This window comes from Humulus lupulus, chromosome 9, assembly GCF_963169125.1.
Source record: "Humulus lupulus chromosome 9, drHumLupu1.1, whole genome shotgun sequence".
Taxonomy (NCBI): domain Eukaryota; kingdom Viridiplantae; phylum Streptophyta; class Magnoliopsida; order Rosales; family Cannabaceae; genus Humulus; species Humulus lupulus.
In genome coordinates, this window is record NC_084801.1 from 76319059 (window position 1) to 76334994 (window position 15936).

The window sequence follows — 15936 nt, forward strand, 5'->3', positions numbered from 1 at the left end:
CTTAATTCTGCCCTTAACATCAAAATAACAATCACCTCATTACTCAGCCAAAAGTTCAAAGTTTCTAACTTCAAAACACAGTTTAATTCTTACCTTAGCCTTGGTTAAATGTTCCCTGGATAAATGTTACCGTAGCTTACAGACTAGCGATGCCTCTAACTTTATCAGGGGTTCATGATGTTTTCCATGTGTCCATGCTCCAGAAGTATGTGTCAGATTTGACGCACGTTCTAAGTTATGAGAATCTGGAGCTTGATCAGGATTTGTCCTATGAGGAGAATCCGGTTCAGGTTCTTGACCAGAAAGATAAAGTCTTGCGGAGCAAGACCATCGCCTTGGTTAAAGTGCTATGGAGGAAGAGCAAGGTTGAGGAGGCAACGTGGGAACTTGAGTCAGAGATGAGGGAGCGGTATCCTGAGTTGTTCAGGTAATTTTGAGGACGAAATTTCTGTAAGGAGGGGATAGTTGTAACGACCCAAATTTTCTGATAGGGCTTAGGGCCTTGGTTAGCGTGCCCGAAGGGTAATAAATGATTTAATATGCTAATATGTGAATATGTGATAGAGATGCATGTTTAGTTTAATTAAATATGCATGTGGGCCCCGTTTGGATATTAGGGGCATAGATGTGATAAATATGATATGTGTGTGTTATATATCCGTGTAGCACGATCTGAGACAGTTGTAGAGAGTAGTTAGTCAGAAAGTCACAACGGGGTTGAGAATTCGACTCAGGGCGAGTCGAGGGGTATTTTTGGGTGTTAGATGTATTATGGGGTTATCGGGTTATGGAAATAAATATTTGGAGATATATTTGAGGTTAGAATGTTTTGGAGGGGATATTGGGTAAATTTACCATTTTGCCCTCAGGGACGTTTTTGGCACCCCGAGCCTTGAGGTAACCTTAAAGCTTAAGTTAAATAAAACAAAGTCTAGGAAGCTTTTGGAGACTTAGAAACCGACATTCACTTTCCCTTCCCAGTTGAAGATAGTTTCTAATCTCTCTCATCTTTACTCTCTAAGACAAACTCAAGGAAACAAGCAAGGGAAAGAAATCAGTCAAGAACTAGAATTGGGGTAGAGCTTGGGAGATTCTAACCAGTAAATCAGGGCTTGGAGCTTGAGGAATTGAAGTTGGCATTTTAGGGGATCAACTCTGAATCAAAACTCAGCAAGGGTAAGTTCTAACTCTGAGAATTATCGTTGATTTCTACTGTTTTCTTAGGAAATGCATGTGAGTAGGATTTCATCTGTTCTAGGGTGTTTAGCTGAGTTTTTGGAATAGGTTTTTGATGGGTTATGATGTTAAAACTTGGCTAGAACCTTTGTGATGATTATCTGGAATTGCTAGTTTGGTTTTGGGTGAGTTGGTTTGAAGAAAATGCAGGAAAAGATGGAGATTTCTGGGTTTGGAGGCGAGGGTCGCGGCCCTAGGAGGGGCATGCCGCGGCCTGTGTGCGCGTGCAGCCTTGGGAAGCCATGGTGCTTGAGGCGCACCGCGGCGCTTGGTCAAGTGCGCCGCGACCCGTGTGTGTTTCAGGGAGGTGTTAGCCTTTGTTTCGAGGCTAGCCGCGGCATGGTCTTATAGGGCCGCGACTCTTAGTGCCATTTTGTGTTTTTAAGAGTAATTAGGCTTGGGAACTAGAAGGTTAAAGCTCGGGATGGATTTTATCACTCGGATTGATAGAATTCAAGATCCCAGAGATTAGAGATATGGCTCAAAGTTATTTAATGGATTAGAACTTGATGGATGAATATATTTAATGTGTTGTGACTAGGGCTTTGGGGAGGCTCAAGTTAGAGGACTGTGCTCGGAGAGCTCGGGATGCAGGTAAGAAAACCCCTGTTCCCATAGAGCTTGTATGCAAGGCTGAGCCCAATATGTTTGAATTGTAAGGCGTAGCACTTTGTTTGAGTTTGTTAATGTTAAGTGTATGTTTATCATGCTAAGAATGCAAATGTGTAAGTGTTCGGCAAGAGTCGGGAACGGCGCAGGCCGAGGTCGGTAGGGACCGGGAACGGCGCAGGCCGAGGTCGGCAGGGGCCGGGAATGGCAAAGGGCACGTTGAGTGCAAGGCCGAATACGGCAAGGAGCCAGGAGAAACGTTGAGCACGTGGAGTGCGAGTGGTCAGGGTGAGACCCTAAAGGATACCTGGGATATCCTCACAGTGTGGACCGCAAACCCAGGGCCTGGTAAAGCGCCTGAGATGGCTTGGCCATATGTGTTTAGCCTATTGATGGCCTGTTTATATGCTATGTGTTTGTTATGCATATGTTTCTGCTTGTGAGGGTTTTCTTGCCGGGCTTCGGCTCACGGGTGCTCTGTGGTGCAGGTAAGGGCGAGGGAAAAGTTGACCAACCATGAGTACGGAGAGCGTGAAGCGACGCGTACATGTTTGGCCTGCCTGGCCGCCACAGCCAGTGATTTTGGGAGATGGTTGTATTAAAACTTAGATTTTGTTGTCTAGTCGACCTGGGTTGTAATTATACGTTGTAAATATTTCTAAACGGTATTTTGGGATCCCAAGTGTCAAACACTTTTTGATTTTCAGTAAATGGAATTATTTTCAAAGTTTATAACTCTGTTTATGGCTTAACCACACTTTTTGTCCTAAAATCTCGATTAGCGAGTTGAATGCACATTTTAAACTCACTTAGTAACGACTCTAAGGCAGTAGGGCATTACATCGTTGCTATATGTAGGTAAAATCGACAAAAAAATATGTTCTCTTAATTTATTTAAAAATAAGCTGCAGTGACGACATGTCATCATTGTAGGGTTGTCGTCGTCGCTGTAGGGTTGTCAACAACATAAGTTCTAGCCCTCCAAATTCCTGATGCCCTACAGCGACGACGTCAGGAATTTGGAGGGAACACGAAATGAGAACAGACTATACAGCGACGACATGTCATTGCTGTAGGATGCTCAGGGAACTCAACTCCCTAAGCTTTATTAGCAAATTTGGGACACTACGGCTATCCTCGGAGGACCAGTTTACATGAGGTGGATGTATCTGTTTGAGCAGTATATGAAGAAGTTGAAAAATTATTTTAGGAATAAGGCACGCCCCGAAGGTTCTATAGCGGATAGTTATGTTGCCGATGAAGCTTTGACTTTTTGTTCACAATATCTTCAGGGCGTACAGACTAAATTTAATCGTCCGGAAAGAAATGCGGATATTGTTATTCCTAGAAGACAGTTGTTAGTTTTTGAATCACAATGTCATCCAAGTAGCAAAAAGAAAATCATAACCCTTGACTATTTTCATCGGAATGAAGCGGAGTGGTTTGTACTCATCAGAATGACAAATTGTTATTATTTTATTCAATTTAATTGTGTTCTTTAATTAACATATGTAGCTGCTGCCGCAAAAAGAAGAGGTCGGTCTCGATCCAAAATTTTGCAGTAGTTCGTCAATGACAATAAAGGTCCATTGACTCTACAATTTGATCTGAAGGAGGGAACCTACAAAGCAGTTGGTGATATAGACTGATAGAGACTGGGATTGAGCGAGAGTTTCAGGATCGCTACAAGGATAGAAAAGGTCACAAGAAAAGACACTTCGATGAACATGGAGGGTATGATGATATCGAGACAGCCATAAAGAATCCACCAGAGAACATTGAGAACGAGAGTTGGCAGAAGTTGGTTGACATTTTCACCACTCCACAGTTCATGGCATGCTCAAAGGAAAATGCTACCAACAAAGCAAAACAGAAGTATCCAAGTCTCCATGGATCGACTTCTTATGCTTCTACTCGATTTAAGAAGGTAAATAAAAATATATTGATAATTTGAAATATTTTAAGTTATCTTAATAATAATTTCAATATTTAACTTAGATTTTGTTAAATTTTGTTTTCTAAAGATGAATCTTTAGACCAAGGAAATGCCCAACATTATCAATACCTTCCATAACATGCACAATCATCTGACACAAGGATGGGTGAACACGAATGCTAAGGATGCATATGTAAGTAACTTTTTAAGTTTTGTATCTATGTATATTATTCAGTTATATTATGTATTAATTGTCTTGTTTCTAAACTACAGGATGCCTTGCAGCAAGAAGTCCAGACACAATCCCAATCTTAGTCTCAATCTGAATCTGAAGCAGGTAGTGCCACTGTGAATGAGACACAAGTCGTCTCAAAGGTACTTGGTCAACGTCGTGACCACAACCGAGGAATTGGAAGGAAGTTGAAGGGCACTATTACATTTTCCTCAAGCACCACCGAATCTTCTTCACAATCAAAGGCATCACTGTTTCCCTCCACCACAGTTGGCCCTCTGACGATACCACCTGGCTTTCCAGTCCATGATTGAACACTTCACTCAGGCCTTTATGACCGAGAACAACAACTTCCAACAAATACAACAATATTTGCAAACAAAGAATCCGAGCATCCAACCTCCACAATTTCAGCCAGTCAACTTGGACATGAACATGATACAGTCCATGATGGCAAGCTTTCAACCACAACAACCACAGCAGCCACAACCACCACAACAACAACCACCACAGCCACCACAACAGCCCGGCGATAATGACTTTGGAAATGATTTTGATGAAATTTAGTTTTATTAAATTACTATTTTTGAATTATTAATATTTTTTGTTGTTTTTATTTTATTTTGGAGACAATACTACTTATGTTTTGTTATCTTACATTTTGGAGACTACGGATATTGTTAAATTAGTTTTATAATTTAATTAATAAATTGGTTTTATTATTTAATTAAATAAGTTGGTTTTATTTATTTATTTATTTAATTAATATTTAATATTTTATTAAATAAATTTTAATCAATATAATTAATCAAATATATTTAAAAAAATTATATACTTACAGTGACGAAATGTCGTCGCCGTAGGGTGCTCTTGAACACGAAAATAACATGTCGGCGCTGTAGAAGTTTTTTGAAATTCAAATTTTCAAATCTTGCACCACCAACAGCGACGACATGTCGTCGCAATATCCAGTCCAACCGAAAAAAAAGATTTCCTACTGTGACGACTGCATTTTGTCGTCGCCGTAGATTGCTACACATACGGACCTACAACGATGTCGTTGTGGCGATGTCGTCGCTGTAGAGCCTTTTTCTTGTAATGAGTAAAAAGAAAATGCTAAAAAATTGATTTAATTTTTTTTATATATAGTGGGAAAAAAGCTATAAAAATACAATAATAAAAGATAATAAAAAAAATAATATAATAATGTTAAAATATGTATGAAAAAAAGAGGAAAAAAGAAAATGGAATGAGAAAAGAATAAGTACAAAAAATGAAGAAAAAAGAAGGAAAAAAAACTAAAAAAATATGAAAAAAAAATAAAACAAAACAAATGATGAAGGAAAAAAACAGATGAATGAATAAAAATGATAAGAAGAAGAAGAAAAATAATGGGAAAATGTAAAGAAAAAAAATATGAATGAAAAATTTGGTAGTAAAAAATGGAAGAAGAAAAAAAGAAAGAAAAAAAAGTTGAATAGTGTGAAAAAAAAATGGAAGGAGAAAATAGTAAATACAAAAATGTATAAAAAATAGAAGGAAAAAAAAAAGAAAACTGAAAAAATATGAAAAAAAAACAAAACAATACACATGATTGAAAAAAATAGATAAATGAATAAAAATGAGAAGAAAAAGAAGAATAAAGGAAAAAAAGAAGAAAAAAAGGGAAAAACTAAAGAAAAACAAAATAGGTAAGGAAAAAAATAACTGAAAAAATAATTAAAAATGAAGGAAAAAATAAAAAATTGAAAAAAATAAAATCAAATAACCTTCAAAATCAAAGAAAACATATCTATGATAAAAAAATGTGGTATTATCATATTTTAGTTAGCTATTAATTGTGTTTCTCATACTTTAATTTTTTTTTTAGTAAATTTTCCCATACAAATTAAGAAAAATATAATTATCATATTTGTGCACATTCATGTTATAAAAGCCATATTTTTAAAAAATTCCCTCATAGAATTATACTCGACCATAAACCACATGTAATAAGACTTTTAGTTTGGGCTTATATTAACATTTTAATTGTTTTATTAAAATGCGGGTTGTTGGATAGTTCTTTGATGTATTAACTCATATAATTAACAATCTATAATTAATGGGCTTAACATCTGTATGAAGTCTAGTTGAAGCAGAAGTGTGGACTTTCTAGTTGACTGAAGCAGTTGATGAGAAGACCCAATCAAACTAAGGTTATGTAACTAAGTCTTCTCTCTAACTCTATAAATACATATTGTCTCATCACAATTATATGTTTTTGGTTGATCTATCGATCTAGTTCTAATTTAAAGATCTAGGGAGGAAGACTTAGTAGACAGTATTATACTATCCATTTATATTATGTCAATGGATCAATTTGGTATGTCTTCTATATTATTCAATTATTCGATTACTCATAGTGTTCTAAATTTATATGCAATATATTATTGTGATGTTATATGAATTTCTAACATGTGGTATCATATTGTCAATTGTATATAATTAATGACCATTTTTTGTGTTTAATTATGTAACTTCTTAGAGATTTTAAATTAATTTCATTATTTTATGTTGAAATTTTTATTCGTTGTTCATGATATTTTAGAGCTTTTATTACTCATATCATAAGCTTTATGTATATATATATTTTATACTTAATTTCATTGAGAAATAAGAGATAAAGTTTATGAATTTACATGAAATAGATTTTGAAATTAATTTGGATCATTAATTTTAATGGTTAAAATTCAAAATTTAAAGATTATTTGATGTGATAAATGGATTAGAAACGTTTTACAATGGTTTAATTTGTTGTTTAGCCGTCAAAACATACTAAAATTCGCGATTTTTTGTTTTAATTTCCCTCATAAAACTTTATATCTTCTCTATATTTTGTCATTTTCAATTAAATTAAACAACCTAGAATGATTAGAAATCATCTTAAGAGAAAAATCTCTCAACCCATCGTTGAAAACATGTCATTTTTTGGCCGGAGTAGCTCCAAACACGACAGCTAGCGAACCGGGTTGGGTACCCATATTTCAGCCCATCCAAGGTTAAAGATGAAGTTTCTGGATGAAGCCCACTCTTGGAAACTGAGAGTGGGGGCGAGTGCGGCACCTCCGGACAATATTTTCGACAATTTTTTTCCAAATTAATTAGAATTTAATTTATGATTTTTTTGTGATTTTTAATTAATTTTTTGACGTGACTAAACAATTATTACTGAATTAATGCAGTTTCTACAGTGATTAAATAATAATAAATATTTTTGTCATATTTTTTGAAAAATTTAAAACACTAAAAATTATTTGAGTATTTTCTTCTTCTTTTTTACACGCTCACTCTCTTGGTTACCCTCCAATTCATGGTGTACTCTCTACTCAAATGTTATGACTTCATTTTCTTCAATTAAACTATTTTTTTGTTGTTCTAAGTGACTACCTTGATTTGTTCTATAGAGTGTTATGGATGACACTTTCTTTTGATTATCAACATATTATGAGCATTGTTTTTAAAGATTTGGATGAAAATTATTAATATTATTTCACCAAAGTGATTTGATTTATTAATTTTTAATGATTGCTTTGTCACCAAATTTCTTTTTTTTGTAGAAAATATTTCTTTTAGCTAGTAAATATGTGTCATTACTTGCCCAAAGGAGGTAGTTATATATAAATTAGCTACGGTTCATGAAGTGCGTTAATGATGAATGTGCATGTTTAAAATTATTTTCCCAGAGGTAATAATTTTGATGTGCATATTTGTTGTAGTATTTTGGTTTGAATCATTTATATATTTCTTAAGAATTTATATGCCCAAAGATACTATATTTTTAATTTATATATGTTTTTTTCTTTTACACTTCATGAAGAGAGATCATATATGTATCATATTCTCACCCCAAATGGGAGTTTATGATGACCATCTTGACTCTATTTATATATTTTCTTATTGACTTGCTTATAATTTTAATCAAGTTATTCATTTTTGTATTTATAGTTTCTTTTTCTGTGAATAACAATAATGCCTCCATTGAATTTCTGACTAAGTCCAACCACTAGAAATTGTTATCCTTTAGTTGTAGTCTACTCTCAAGATTGTTTTGAATAATATTTTCTTATGTTCATTTGCCTTAGAGAAATTTAGTTTAGCTTCCGCTGTTTGATAAACTTAAATATATTTTTTACTTTCTCTTTTTTTATTCAATTAAGAAAGTAGACATTATGTTTGACTCCCAGGTTATTTGCCATTATTTTGTTAATCTTTATTATCTTTAATTAAAATTGTCATTCATTTTTCGTTTACTTTGCTCTTGAGTAAAAATCTTTTCTACATTCTTCCTCCTCTTAAAGCTTCTGATTTGGAAACTTGTGTTGATTGTTCTCTAAGAAAGTTAGCTCAAGCTACACAAAAGATTATCAATTGTAGCAATTGCTTATTATAGATTATTCTACCAATATTAGTGGGTCGTATTCTTCTTATATCTTCAACAGTGCTCCTAGTAAATCTATATCTTACACTCTTATTTTTGCATTATGGACTAGTAGAAAGCTTAGATTGCATCAACTTTTATTTTATTTTGTTAAAGGAGTTTCTAACCAACCTCTTGAAAAGGAGGAGTCATCTAATGAACTTTTGTTCATTTGTCTTTTTCAAGAGATGATGTTTTGCAACAAATGATTCTCATGTGGTTAATAATCCTAATGTTTCCATTATTGATGAGGATCCAGTCATTGAAGAAATTCCACATGATAAAGATGCCATTCAAAATGACAATCATAAAACTACAACAATTTAAGAATTACCTATCTTAGGAGACCCCATACAGGAATTGAGTAAGTAAGTTTATATGACTCTGGCTAAGGTTTTCAAGGAAAGTAGAAAAGATAATTTGTTTTGAAAATATAAAAGGTCATTTTATGGTCTCAAATGAGCATCATTTCAGTGGTTTTTGAAGTATAATAAAGTTCAGTGGGAGTTATTATATCTTTCTTTTTCTTTAGGGGGGGTGACACTTTGCTTGCAAGTAGTGTTTTGGCATTACTAAATGAGACCAAACTATTCTTGTTAGAGACTTAGGCAAGAAAAGAGACGTTATTAGAAAATGGCAAGATAGAGTTGATGTTAGTAGATCATCTAACAAAAGGATTAAGTGTGTTATTGTTTATAAACATGTTGTTGATATATAGCCATTTTATAATCTTTTGATTTTTTTTTGTTAGTGTAAGTATTCTTTTATGTTTCTTTTATTTGCTAGAAATATGTGTTATCCCTCAAAAATCAAGGGATGACATAGCGAATGAGAAAGTGGCACGTGGCATTACAAATCAAGGAATAACGATGAAGTATTGAAAAAAGACCGATGAGCAAAAAATATAGGTCCAAAACCTATAGGGAAGTCGACTAGGCCTAAACCCCCTATGGGTGGTCGGCCTGGCCCTAGCCCCTAGGGGTGGTCCGCCTAACCCCAACCCCTAGGAGTGGTCAGCCTGAGATGTTCAAAAACCCCCTAGGGGTGGTCAGCTTGGCCCTAACCCCTAGGGGTTGTCGACCTGGCCCTAGACCCTAGGGGTGGTCGGCCTGACCCCAACCCCTGGGAGTGGTCAGCCTGAGATGTTCAAAAACCCCCTAGGGGTGATCGGCCTGACCCTAACCCCTAGGGGTGGTCGGGCCAAGCATACCCAAGAACCCCGGGGTGGTCGGCCCACCCTATCCTCCATAGGGTGGTCGGCCCACCCTATCCTCCATAGGGTGGTCGGCCTACACTGCCGAAAACGGGTAAAACTCACTCTCATTCAGACAAAGATCAGCAGGCCTAGCACACAGAAGGTCATCAAGCCTAGCATCTAGAAGATCAGCAGGCCTAGCACCCAAGCTCTAAAGGGTCTTTGAGCCTAGCACCTAAGTCTCATAGACCAACCGAGACTTAGTATTTTCCCAAAGGTTTTAATTGTGCATTGTCTACCACGAATCAGAAAAACAACAAGAAGACCCATGATCTCATAATCATGGGAAGGTGGACACGTATTTCCACTACCTAATAATCATGGTTAGTATTATTGATCATGTAACAGCCCCTGGGTACTATAAATAAAGGACACAGGGCTTCGTTTCAAGGGATCGCTTATTCTGGAATTTTTGGGATCTGAAAAATATTTTGGGGGGAGAAACTCTGGGCAAATAAGAAACGAGTGAATACTTTTGTTCATCAATGTAATTTTTGAGTGATTCAATACTAAAAGCTAAGTGGATTAGGTTATTATTGTTCATTAGAACAGGGCTGAACCACTATAAAATTTATGTGTGTTTGTTTAAGATATTTGTACTGTGTCGTTTATCATATATATTTCGTTCAAAAGGTTTCGTATACTGTACATACGGCCATTGGCTAATTTCACATGTCAACATTTCCGTGCTTTCATTGAGTGTACAAAATCAAGAAACACACTTTTATCAGTTTTATAATGCCTCCAAAACCCAGTCAAACAAAGAAGACAATTCCCAGGCATTCCAACACTTAGGATCCCATCGATCCCATTAACGAACCTCAGGTGGAGGTTGGAGATCAACCTGATGCAGAAGATCCACAAGATGCTCACCAGGAGGAGATGGCGCAGTTTCTGGTGAGGCAAGAGGCCTTCGCTCCAGAAATTTCCCTCCAGATGGCGACTATGGAACGACAACAATAGGAGATAGATGAGCAAGTCCAGATAATGATCCAAAGGGAGCAGGAAGCTGACCGGAGGCACCAGGAAACTAATGTGGCCCTTGAGGTGGCTACCCAGTTAGCCTGAGCTAAAGTTGAGGCTGCTGTTTAGGCGGTGAGGGAGGCTCAGTCCAAAGCAGCAGAAATGCAAGACATCAGTAACAGGGAGTCCCAAGGGAGGAGTCGAACCCTAAGGACACTCTCAGAGCCACTTTCCCAGAGACAGGATGAAGAGGCATAGTCCAAGACTGCCTCCTCCATGACTAAGAATAATAACACTTCATCTCAGAGTAGGAGTGTTACCAACCCGATGGCCCCCTCCTAGGGGGACAGACGAAACAATGCAGGATATGAGGGTCAAACATCTGAGAGGCATGACGGCAATAGAAATGGCCGCTCAAAATCTCAAAGTCATGTAGGAGGAGAGGCTCGGGGGAAGGGTCGCACCTACAAGTGCAAGGCAGACCTACCACCACTACACCCACAGTCTCGCAAGGGAAATGAAACAATGAACAACACCAATTCCTTGTTTGATAGGATCGGGAAAGATGTACAACCTCAGGATCAACGGAAGTCATCAACAGGAGGACCAGCGCTGAGGAGGGGGTACCAAGGATGTCTACCCCACCTAGAGTAGTCCCACCAGTAGTGCAGGCTCATATAGATGCACTTGTCATGGTTGTTCAGGTTTTGACAAAGAAACCTTCCAATATCGAGTTGGGACATAGAAGTCGGAGTCCCTTCAGTACTAATATCCAAGCTGCTCAACCACCACTGAAATACAAGACCCTAAAACTCCAAACATACACTAGGAATGAGACCCAGTACGACACATTGGGAAGTTTGAGGATCAGATGGAGTTACTCGATGTGGAGCATGATTATAGGTGCAGGGTATTCCCTATCACGCTCTCTAACTCAGCCCAGGAATGGTATAGGAATTTCAAACTTGGATCCATCACTTCCTTGGAGCAATTCAGGAATGAATTTTGCAAGGTCTTCAGTGCCAGACGGATTCAACCAGTTTATGCCAATCAGCTAGCTGACATCAAGCAAGGGAAAGATGAATCCCTCATACATCCAAAGATTCATGAGAGAGGAAAACTGAGAGTCCACAGTAGGAGATGAAGGGAAGTTCGTTGCCATCTCGGCAGGAATAATTTGTCATAGTCCCTTGTGCGATAGCATACACAAGAACCCCATCAACATCTTGCAGGAGTTCCTAGACCGAGCTGACAAATATATGAAGCTAGATGAGGCTATCATGAAGGAAGAAAAAGGCATAAACCATCGGACCACTATCTAGGCAGAGAAGAATGGTGCAAGCCTTCAGGGCGGCAGTGGGGGCAACGATAAGAAGAGGAATACCTCAGGGGTCGAGCAGGGTGGAGAAAAGAAAGCTAAGTCAGCACCAGCGTACAAACAGCCTAAGCATCAGCCCTACCAGCCCAGGTTCACCAATTATACCATCCTGACTACATGAAGGGTTGAGATTTAAAGGACAACATACCAAGAAGTACCATACCGAAAGCCACCACCCTTGCGTTCAGAAGGAAAGAGGGACAAGAATAAGTTGTGTCATTTTCATAATGATTATGGGCTACACACACAAGAAGCTTCTAGAAGTTACTTTGTTCCACAATTTTAGTTATTTAAATATTAAATAAATAATGAGATATTATAATATGATTAAAATATTATTATTTAAATATTAAATATATGAGATCATTTTTTCAGAACGATACTTTTTCAGTGATAGAAAAATATATTGTAAAATCTCCCTGAGAGAAATAGAACAGTGATATAAGCATAGGTCACTGTTCTTCAAAACTTAGGTCCAAACTTTATCATATCTCATGTGTTGAGAACATCTGATAAATAGATTTAGCCTATTATTTTGTATAGCGAGCCCACACTCGTTCTTTGAGTGTTGAGAACATTTTGGAAGGCCCTGATGTGGAATCTCAAGGATTTTTGCCGTACAAAAAGAGAGCAGCAAGGAAGGACTTGAGGTAATTTTCTATTCATAACTTTGATTCAATATATATATGTATGTGAAGAAGTAGATCTAAAAATCTTGTGGGGTTAAATTAACAATTTTGATTGTTGTTCCACTGCATATAATCTCTGATTTGATCTATAAAAACTAACAGTTAATACCAACGCATATTACCTTTCCCCTTTCGGTAGTTGATACAAAGTCAAAGTTACTCTATCTGAGTCGTCAGATTTGGTTCCGGTTGTACTCTTTGTCCTCGGCCTCGACCCCTTCCTCTGCCTCGGCCACGACCTGCATCTTGGTCAACGGCCGCTCTCTCATCTAGGTCTGATTAATTAACATCTCGAACTCGCCTTGCTCAAGTTTTAGGCACCATTGCAGGTCTTTATACCACAATGTATAGTAGGGAAGAATACTACATAGCAATAAATGAGCATACCAATTTTTCTCATAAACAAGAAAGAAGAACCATAATGATTCGACTCAAAACAGGTAGTCATAACATTCACGGATATATCCTTGCAATACAAAATGATCATGAAAGATCATCCCATAGGATTTTATTTAGCAGGACAAAAATCCAAAAAAAAAACCCTAACTACACGTCGGGTTTCTACATCTGCTTACTACAACCAAACTACACCAAAATCCTACAACCTAGTAGGTTTGCAAGGTCTTTACAAAAAGTATCAACAAGACTCTCACAGTATAACCTAATCTAGGCTATCCATCAGGATATCCAGCTTTATGTCGGTATCCTCGTTTGGCTTCTCGAGATCCTCCTTTGCCTTGAGGTATGCTATCAATCACGAAGATAGGACAATCCATGGCGTAAACGCTAGCTCGATCTGCATACGAAAGTCATCCCATATGTTGTGAATTAGTCGCCAACGTTTGTGACGAAACCATATCTGTGTCGAGCCTCTCAAATAAGTGCTAGCATATCGCATTCTCCGTCGCTCAGGTGTGTTGGTTCTCTCAAGGAATTCTATCCTGTAATGAGTCCATTGTCGAATGATACGCTGATGTTGTTGATTGTACTCGAAGCATCACAGATTCTCATCATTAAAGATTCTCCAGTAATAGATCCTAAGCATAAGGATCATGGGCAGGTTTCCTATCACAAGGTGACATATCTCAGGTATATCGACCATAACTTGCAATTTATAGAATTGAGGTAAATAAAAGAAAGCAAAGGAAACATACAATTTATAGAATTGAGGTAAATAAAAGATAGTACTTACAGTGAGTGCCGGTCTATCTTTGCGAAATGTACATGTGGGTTATCTACAGAACCGGCTGAACTCGAGCTCTGATACCAACTGTAATGACCCAAATTTTCAAGCCTCGTTAATGCGGAAATATAAATGTTTTCATTTAACAAAATGTCTCAAAAACCCGTATAAAAAAAACTTTTTAAAAGTCGTATGGCCATACTTAGCATTTAATTACAAACATATTATATAAAGAGTAGAGTGAGCCTAGTTTAGGAAAATTGCACAACATTTCAAAAAATAAGACGACTTCCAAAAAGGTCGGTCCATATGCACATTTCCAAGGAAGACTCCAACGCTCACTGCTCTGCCTTGACCTTGTTCTTACCTACAACGGGAAACAACTAGGTAAGCGAAAACGCTTAGTAAGTTCAACTTTAAAAAAAATCATGCAGTGAATTAGGGTTCTGAATCCATCCAAACCCTACACAATCAATTTCAATAACACAAAAGCATCCTGGAAAACTTATGGTCATTCTTGATAACCAATGATAAATTATTTCCTATAAACAGATAAATTCCTGCACTCAGAAAGTCCCAGAATAAGCAGATATATTATATCACAACTATATCTTATCAACAAATATATCCCTGCACTCAGAAAATCCCAGAGCAAGCAGATATATTATATCACAACTATATCTTATCAACAAATGTATCCCTGCACTCAGAAAATCTTAGAGGAAGCACATATATTATATCACAACTATAATTCAAGACCAACGCTCGACAATTTCCAACAATTTGGGCGTAACACGCCCTCTAACATAAATGCTAATCTGTAAAAGAGAATCGAGTCTCAAAACGAAGATCTAGCCAATAAATATCCCCATCAAGGGTAACTATCGTGTTACCTAAGGCATCGCTACTTATCCAAAAGTAAATCGAATTTACACGGTATTACAGACACTTCTATGTTAATCAGTGGTGTCGATGAGAAGTTGCCCCTAGTGTGTTCAGCATCACACAAACTTTGCAACCCCTAGTATCTTTAGGCACTCTCACTGAATGGCCAATATTCACGGCTACTATCTTGGAATAACTTATCAGAGAACTTTATCGGGTTCTAACCGTTCACTGATTAAGTAAGCATGAAGGCCCCTAGGTCCCATTCATTTTGGCGTCCCTAGATTTAACCAGCAATCCTCACCTCTTGGCCACTCATCGCGGTAATGAGCCGGACATAATAAAATCAAGCAGTGTGACGGGGATCAGCCGTCTAGGATATGACAGATATCTACCGTTCATATTTTCAAAATCAGTACTCACTAGACTAATGTCTCTAAGAAACTTTCTATGACAGTGTATATATCTGCATGTGTCCCTATACTAACATACAATACATAGTCGCTTCATGTTGCAGCCACACAATACAAGTTGACTTACTTGGAGTCCCTTGCACTCAGCAGGTTTTCACCCTCCAACGTTCAGTCCAGTTACGTTAGCCAATACTGTAGTTATCCATACAATATACTCGGATTAATTATGACACTCACAATTCATTATTATTACTTTGGGCAGTTTGGTCATTTTAATAAAAATCATTTGTAAGGATTAATGATCCTTATTTGATTTTAAACCCATTAAGGAAATTCATACAAAAATATTTGAGACTAAACCCTAAGTCTCGGGGAGACCTATCCTATGGTCTCGATACCTAGGCTCGGATATTACAATAGTATTTTCCCACAATCCGCTAAATATCTTATTCTTTAAAGGTATTGCTATTAACTCGCACTTTCAACAAGTCGGTATTATATCCAGAAAATACTAATTAAATTCCTTAATTATTTTTCTAGAAAATAAACTCTTAAATTTCCTTTTATTTTTCTTACGGTTTTAATCTCTAAAAATCGTTTTAAGAAAATAGCCTAATTTGTCTTAATTAGGAAAACTGTTAAAAATTTTCCGTCTTGACTAGTTAATTTTTCAAAATCAATTAATCAAGTTTACTTACTAG